This window comes from Arachis stenosperma, chromosome 9 (genome assembly GCF_014773155.1).
Source record: "Arachis stenosperma cultivar V10309 chromosome 9, arast.V10309.gnm1.PFL2, whole genome shotgun sequence".
NCBI classification, from domain to species: domain Eukaryota; kingdom Viridiplantae; phylum Streptophyta; class Magnoliopsida; order Fabales; family Fabaceae; genus Arachis; species Arachis stenosperma.
The window spans coordinates 147,561,065-147,569,957 of record NC_080385.1 but is presented as its reverse complement, the minus strand read 5'-3'; the positions used below and the strand labels follow the sequence as shown (position 1 = coordinate 147,569,957).

The window sequence follows — 8,893 nt, the reverse complement described above, 5'->3', positions numbered from 1 at the left end:
CATCAGTTCTCGCCTATACCACGAAGACTCTGATCTCACGGAATGGCTGGCTCGTTTGTTAGGCGAGCGCTCGGTTGTCAGGCGATCAACCATGCATCGTGTATCAGGAATCCAAGAGATAAACACTAGAGCCTTGTTTGCTTGTAGAACAGAAGTGGTTGTCAGTCACTTTGTTCATAAGTGAGAATGATGATGAGTGTCACGGATCATCACATTCATCAAGTTGAAGAACAAGTGATATCTTGGACAAAGAACAAGCGGAATTGAATAGAAGAACAATAGTAATTGTATTAATACTCGAGGTACAGCAGAGCTCCACACCTTAATCTATGGTGTGTAGAAACTCCACCGTTGAAAATACATAAGAACAAGGTCTAGGCATGGCCGAATGGCCAGCCTCCCAAAGTGATCAAAGGATTCAAAGACCTAAAGATGATCTAAGATCCCAAGATATATAATACAATAGTAAAAGGTCCTACTTATAGAAAACTAGTAGCCTAGGGTGTACAAAGATGAGTAAATGTCATAGAAATCCACTTCCGGGCCCACTTGGTGTGTGCTTGGGCTGAGCAATGAAGCATTTTCGTGTAGAGACTCTTCTTGGAGTTAAACGCCAGCTTTGGTGCCAGTTTGGGCGTTTAACTCCCATTTAGGTGCCAGTTCCGGCGTTTAACGCTGGAATTTCTGTAGGTGACTTTGAACGCCGGTTTGGGCCATCAAATCTTGGGCAAAGTATGGACTATCATATATTGCTGGAAAGCCCAGGATGTCTACTTTCCAACGCTGTTGAGAGCGCGCCAATTGGGCTTCTGTAGCTCTAGAAAATCCACTTCGAGTGCAGGGAGGTCAGAATCCAACAGCATCTGCAGTCCTTTTCAGTCTCTGAATCAGATTTTTCCTCAGGTCCCTCAATTTCAGCCAGAAAATACCTGAAATCACAGAAAAACACACAAACTCATAGTAAAGTCCAGAAAAGTGAATTTTAACTAAAAACTAATAAAAATATACTAAGAACTCAACTAAAACTACTAAAAACATACTAAAAACAATGCCAAAAAGGGTACAAATTATCCGCTCATCACAACACCAAACTTAAATTGTTGCTTGTCCCCAAGCAACTGAGGATCAAATAAGATAAAAGAAGAGAATATGCAATGAACTCCAAAAACATCTATGAAGATCAGTATTAATTAGATGAGCGGGGCTTTTAGCTTTTTGCCTCTGAACAGTTTTGGCATCTCACTTTATCCTTTGGAACTCAGAATGATTGGCTTCTTTAGGAACTCAGAATCCAGATAGTGTTATTGATTCTCCTAGTTAAGTATGATGATTCTTGATCACAGCTACTTATTGAGTCTTGGCCGTGGCCCAAAGCACTCTGTCTTCCAGTATTACCACCGGATACATACATGCCACAGACACATAATTGGGTGAACCTTTTCAGATTGTGACTCAGCTTTGCTAGAGTCCCCAATTAGAGGTGTCCAGGGTTCTTAAGCACACTCTTATTGCCTTGGATCACAACTTTATTTCTTTCTTTTTCTTTCTTTTTCGTTTTTTCTTCTCTTTTTTTTTCACTTGCTTTTTTTTTTTGTATTCACTGCTTTTTCTTGCTTCAAGAATCATTTTTATGATTTTTCAGATCCTCAGTAACATGTCTCCGTTTTCATCATTCTTTCAAGAGCCAACATTCATGAACCACAAATTCAAAAGACATATGCACTGTTTAAGCATACATTCAGAAAACAAAAGTATTGCCACCACATCAATATAATTAAACTGTTATAAAATTCAAAATTCATGCAATTCTTATCTTTTTCAATTAAGAACATTGTTTATTCAAGAAAGGTGATGGATTCATAGGACATTCATAACTTTAAGGCATAGACACTAAGACACTAATGATCATAAGACACAAACATAGATAAACATAAGCACTAAAATTCGAAAAACAGAAAATTAAAGAGCAAGGAGATTAAAGAACGGGTCCACCTTAGTGATGGCGGCTTGTTCTTCCTCTTGAAGGTCTTATGGAGTGCTTGAGCTCCTCAATGTCTCTTCCTTGTCTTTGTTGCTCCTCTCTCATGATTCTTTGATCTTCTCTAATTTCATGGAGGAGGATGGAATGTTCTTGGTGCTCCACCCTTAGTTGTCCCATGTTGGAACTCAATTCTCCTAGGAAGGTGTTTAGTTGCTCCCAATAGTCTTGTGGAGGAAAGTGCATCCCTTGAGGCATCTCAGGGTTCTCATGATGAGAGGGGTCTCTTGTTTGCTCCATTCTTTTCTTAGTGATGGGCTTATCCTCATCAATGGGGGTGTCTCCCTCTATGTCAACTCCCACTGAATAACAGAGGTGACAAATGAGGTGAGGAAAGGCTAACCTTGCTAAGGTAGAGGACTTGGTCCAACCTTTGATTAAAGTTGACCCTTCTAGTGTAAGGATGTTCATCTCCTTGCATCATGGGCAAGTTGAATGCTAACCTTACATTTTCCGGACTAAAATCCAAGTATTTCCCCCGAACCATTGTAAGCCAATCATTTGGATCCGGGTTCACACTTTGATCATGGTTCTTGGTGATCCATGCATTGGCATAGAACTCTTGAACCATCAAGATTCCGACTTGTTGAATGGGGTTGGTAAGCACTTCCCAACCTCTTCTTCGGATCTCATGGCGGATCTCCGGATATTCACCCTTTTTGAGTGAAAAGGGGACCTCGGGAATCACCTTCTTCAAGGCCACAACTTCATAGAAGTGGTCTTGATGCACCCTTGAGATGAATCTATCCATCTCCCATGACTCGGAGGTGGAAGCTTTTGCCTTCCCTTTCCTCTTTCTAGAGGTTTCTCCGGCCTTGGATGCCATAAATGGTTATGGAAAAACAAAAAGCAATGCTTTTACCACACCAAACTTAAAAGGTTTGCTCGTCCTCGAGCAAAAGAAAAAAGAAAAGAGTAGAAGAAGAAGAAATGAGGAAGAAGGGAGTGGCTTTGTGTTCGGCCAAGGAGGGGGAGAAGTGGTGTTTAGGTTGTGTGAAAATGAAGGGGTGAAGAAGGGTTTATATAGGAGAGGGGGGTTATGGTTCGGTCATTTATGGGTGTGTTTGGGAGGGAAAGTGGTTTGAATTTGAATGGTGAGGTAGGTGGGGTTTTATGGAGGATGGATGTGAGTGGTGAAGAGAAAGATGGGATTTGATAGGTGAAGGGTTTTTGGGGAAGAGGAGTTGAGGTGATTGGTGAATGGGTGAAGAAGAGAGAGAGAGTGGTGGCGTTGGTGGGGATCCTATGGGGTCCACAGATCCTGAGGTGTCAAGGAAAAGTCATCCCTGCACCAAATGGCATGCAAAATCACGTTTTGAGCCAATTCTGGCGTTAAATGCCGGGCTGGTGCCCATTTCTGGCGTTTAACGCCAGTCTGGTGCCCCTTTCTGGCGTTAAACGCCCAGAATGGTGCCAGACTGGGCGTTAAATGCCCACCTGCTAGCCTTACTGGCGTTTAAACGCCAGTAAGTTCTTCCTCCAGGGTGTTCTATTTTTCTTCCTGTTTTTCATTCTTTTTTTGCTTTTTCAATTGATTTTGTGACTTCTCATGATCATCAACCTACAAAATAAAATAGAATAACAAAAGAAAATAGATAAAATATAACATTGGGTTGCCTCCCAACAAGCGCTTCTTTAATGTCAGTAGCTTGACAGAGGGCTCTCATGGAGCCTCACAGATACTCAGAGCAATGTTGGAACCTCCCAACACCAAACTTAGAGTTTGAGTGTGGGGGTTCAACACCAAACTTAGAGTTTGGTTGTGGCCTCCCAACACCAAACTTAGAGTTTGACTGTGGAGGCTCTGTTTGACTCTGAATTGAGAGAAGCTCTTCATGCTTCCTCTCCATGGTGACAGAGGGATATCCTTGAGTCTTAAACACAAAGGATTCTTCATTCACTTGAATGATCAGTTCACCTCCATCAACATCAATCACAGCCTTTGCTGTGGCTAGGAAGGGTCTGCCAAGGATGATGGATTCATCCATGCACTTCCCAGTCTCTAGGACTATGAAATCAGTAGGGATGTAATGGTCTTCAATCTTCACCAAAACATTCTCTACAAGTCCATAAGCTTGTTTCTTTGAATTGTCTGCCATCTCTAATGAGATTTTTGCAGCTTGTACCTCAAAGATCCCTAGCTTCTCCATTACAGAGAGAGGCATGAGGTTTACACTTGACCCTAAGTCACATAGAGCCTTCTTGAAGGTCATGGTGCCTATGGTACAAGGTATTGAAAACTTCCCAGGATCTTGTCTCTTTTGAGGTAATTTCTGCCTAGACAAGTCATCCAGTTCTTTGGTGAGCAAAGGAGGTTCATTCTCCCAAGTCTCATTTCCAAACAACTTGTCATTTAGCTTCATGATTGCTCCAAGGTATTTAGCAACTTGCTCTTCAGTGACATACTCATCCTCTTCAGAGGAAGAATACTCATCAGAGCTCATGAAAGGCAGAAGTAAGTCCAATGGAATCTCTATGGTCTCATTTTGAGCCTCAGATTCCCATGGTTCCTCATTAGGGAACTCAGTGGAGGTCAGTGCACGCCCATTGAGGTTTTCCTCAGTGGCGTTCACTTCCTCTCCTTCCTCTCCAAATTCGGCCATGTTTATGGCCTTGCACTCTTCTTTTGGATTTTCTTCTGTATTGCTTGGAAGAGTACTTGGAGGGAGTTCAGTAACTTTCTTACTCAGCTGTCCCACTTGTGCCTCCAAATTCCTAATGGAGGACCTTGTTTCAGTCATGAAACTTTGAGTAGTTTTGATTAGATCAGAGACCATGGTTGCTAAGTCAGAGGGGTTCTGCTTAGAATTCTCTGTCTGTTGCTGAGAAGATGATGGAAAAGGCTTGCCATTGCTAAACCTGTTTCTTCCACCATTGTTGTTGTTGAAACCTTGTTGAGGTTTCTCTTGATTCTTCCATGAGAAATTTGGGTGATTCCTCCATGAAGAATTATAGGTGTTTCCATAGGGTTCTCCTAAGTAATTCACCTCTTCCATTGAAGGGTTCTCAGGATCATAAGCTTCTTCTTCAGATGAAGTATCCTTAGTACTGCTTGGTGCATTTTGCATTCCAGATAGACTTTGAGAAATCAAATTGACTTGTTGAGTCAATATCTTGTTCTGAGCCAGTATGGCATTCAGAGCATCAATCTCAAGAACTCCTTTCTTCTGACTTGTCCCATTGTTCACAGGATTCCTTTCAGAAGTGTACATGAATTGGTTATTTGCAACCATTTCAATGAGCTCTTGAGCTTCTGTAGGCGTCTTCTTCAGATAAAGAGATCCTCCAGCAGAGCTATCCAAAGACATCTTGGATAGTTCAGAGAGACCATCATAGAAAATACCTATGATGCTCCATTCAGAAAGCATGTCTGAAGGACATTTTCTGATTAATTGTTTGTATCTTTCCCAAGCTTCATAGAGGGATTCTCCATCCTTCTGTCTGAAGGTTTGGACTTCCACTCTAAGCTTACTCAATTTTTGAGGTGGAAAGAACTTTGCCAAGAAGGCATTGACTAGCTTTTCCCATGAGTCCAGGCTTTCTTTAGGTTGTGAGTCCAACCATGTCCTAGCTCTGTCTCTTACAGCAAAAGGGAATAGCATCAGTCTGTAGACCTCAGGGTCAACCCCATTAGTCTTGACTGTGTCACAGATTTGCAAGAATTCAGCTAAGAACTGATGAGGATCTTCCAATGGAAGTCCATGGAACTTGCAATTCTGTTGCATTAGAGAAACTAATTGAGGCTTAAGCTCAAAGTTGTTTGCTCCAATGGCAGGGATAGAGATGCTTCTCCCATAGAAGTCGGGAGTAGGTGCAGTAAAGTCACCCAGCACCTTCCTTGCATTATTGTTGTTTTCGGCTGCCATGGGTTCTTCTTCTTTGAAGATTTCTGTTAGGTCCTCTACAGAGAGTTGTGCCTTAGCTTCTCTTAGCTTTCGCTTCAAGGTCCTTTCAGGTTCAGGGTCAGCTTCAACAAGAATGCCTTTGTCTTTGTTCCTGCTCATATGAAAGAGAAGAGAACAAGAAAATGTGGAATCCTCTATGTCACAGTATAGAGACTCCTTGAGGTGTCAGAGGAAACGAAAAACAGAAGAAAGAGGTAGAAGAATTCGAACTTGATCAGATAGAGTTCGAATTGTGCATTAAGAAGGAGTGATACTCCATAAATAGGAGGATGTGAGAAGAAGGGAAGTATTTTTCGAAAATTAAGTAAAAGATTTTGAAAACATTTTGAGAAACACTAATTGATTTTCGAAAATAAGAGTGGGAAAGAAAAAAATTAAGTAATTTTTGAAAAGATTTTGAAATTAGAAGTCAAAAAGATTTGATTGAAAACTTATTTTGAAAAAGATGTGATTAAAAAGATATGATTGAAAAGTTATGGTTTTAAAAAGATGTGATTGAGAAGATATGATTTGAAAACAATTTTAAAAAGATTTGATTTTAAAAATTAATGACTTGCCTAACAAGAAAAGATATGATTCAAACATTTAACCTCTCTCAACAGAAAAGGCAATATACTTGAGATGTTCAATCAAATCATTAATTGTTAGTAAGTATCTTTGAAAAAGGAAAGAAATTGATTTTGAAAACATTTGATTGAAAAGATTTGATTTGAAAAAGATTTGATTTTGAAAAACTTTGAAAACTTGAAAAAAAAATTTGATTTGAAAACAAAATCTTTCCCCTTGTGCCATCCTGGCGTTAAACGCCCAGAATGGTATCCATTCTGGCGTTTAACGCCCAAAATGCTACCTTTTTGGGCGTTAAACGCCCAACCAGGTACCCTGGCTGGCGTTTAAACGCCAGTCTGTCCTTCTTCACTGGGCGTTTTGAACGCCCAGCTTTTTCTGTGTAATTCCTCTGCTGCATGTTCTGAATCTTCAGTCCCCTGTACTATTGACTTGAAAATAGAACCAAGATCAAATAAACAATGCATGAAAGACACCAAACTTAAAATTAGACACTAGACTCAAACAAGAAACATAAAATATTTTTTGGTTTTTATGATTTTGTAAAAAAATTTTTTTTTCGAAAATTATATGAAAAGAAAGTAAAGGTTTCAGAATTCTCAATTTGGATTCCAGGAATCGTTGCAATGCTAGTCTAAGACTCCGGTCCAGGAATTAGACATGGCTTCACAGCCAGCCAAGCTTTCAAAGAAAGCTTCGGTCCAAAACACTAGACATGGCCAATGGCCAGCCAAGCCTTAGCAGATCATTGCTCCAATAGCAAGATTGATGGAAATCAACAAGCTATTGTGATGATAAGTTGAAACCTCGGTCCAATAAGATTAGACATGGCTTCTCAGCCAGCCAGATTTCAACAGATCACCATGAAACACTAGAATTCATTTTTAAGAACTCTGAAAAAAATACCTAATCTAAGCAACAAGATGAACCGTCAGTTGTCCATACACGAAAACAATCCCCGGCAATGGCGCCAAAAACTTGGTGCACGAAATTGTGATCACTACTTTTACACAAAACAATCCCCGGTAATGGCTCCAAAGACTTGGTGCTCAATACCATGGCATAAACACAACTTCGCACAACTAACCAGCAAGTGCACTGGGTCGTCCAAGTAATAAACCTTACGCGAGTAAGGGTCGATCCCACGGAGATTGTTGCTATGAAGCAAGCTATGGTCACCTTGTAAATCTTAGTCAGGCAGACTCAAATGGGTATAGATGATGAATAAAACATAAAGATAAAGATAGAGATACTTATGTATATCATTGGTGAGAGCTTCAGATAAGCGTATGAAGATGCTTGTCCCTTCCGTCTCTCTGCTTTCTTACTGTCTTCATCCAATCCTTCTTACTCCTTTCCATGGCAAGCTTATGCAAGGATTTCACCGTTGTCAGTGGCTACCTCCCATCCTCTCAGTGAAAATGTTCCTATGCTCTGTCACAGCATATGGCTAATCAGCTGTCGGTTCTCGGTCAGGCCGGAATGGAATCCAGTGATTCTTTTGCGTCTGTCACTAACGCCCCGCCTGCTAGGAGTTTGAAGCACGTCACAGTCATTCAATCATTGAATCCTACTCAGAATACCACAGACAAGGTTAGACCTTCCGGATTCTCTTGAATGTCGCCATCAGTTCTCGCCTATACCACGAAGACTCTGATCTCACGGAATAGCTGGCTCGTTTGTCAAGCGAGCGCTCGGTTGTCAGGCGATCAACCATGCATCGTGTATCAGGAATCCAAGAGATAAACACTAGAGCCTTGTTTGCTTGTAGAACAGAAGTGGTTGTCAGTCACTTTGTTCATAAGTGAGAATGATGATGAGTGTCACGGATCCTCACATTCATCAAGTTGAAGAACAAGTGATATCTTGGACAAAGAACAAGCGGAATTGAATAGAAGAACAATAGTAATTGCATTAATACTCGAGGTACAGCAGAGCTCCACACCTTAATCTATGGTGTGTAGAAACTCCACCGTTGAAAATACATAAGAACAAGGTCTAGGTATGGCCGAATGGCCAGCCTCCCAAAGTGATCAAAGGATTCAAAGACCTAAAGATGATCTAAGATCCCAAGATATATAATACAATAGTAAAAGGTCCTACTTATAGAAAACTAGTAGCCTAGGGTGTACAAAGATGAGTAAATGTCATAGAAATCCACTTCCGGGCCCACTTGGTGTGTGCTTGGGCTGAGCAATGAAGCATTTTCGTGTAGAGACTCTTCTTGGAGTTAAACGCCAGCTTTGGTGCCAGTTTGGGCGTTTAACTCCCATTTAGGTGCCAGTTCTGGCGTTTAACGCTGGAATTTCTGTAGGTGACTTTGAACGCCGGTTTGGGCCATCAAATCTTGGGCAAAGTATGGACTATCATATATTTCTGGAAA

General features: G+C 40.9%; 1 non-coding gene across 1 annotated transcript; it reads left to right on the top strand.

Annotated features, from left to right (window-relative positions):
- Window positions 1–5,400: 5,400 nt before the first annotated feature.
- LOC130952303 (small nucleolar RNA R71) lies at window positions 5,401–5,508 on the top strand. Its single transcript, XR_009074483.1, has one exon. It is a non-coding gene; the product is annotated as a small nucleolar RNA R71 (small nucleolar RNA).
- Window positions 5,509–8,893: the final 3,385 nt, after the last annotated feature.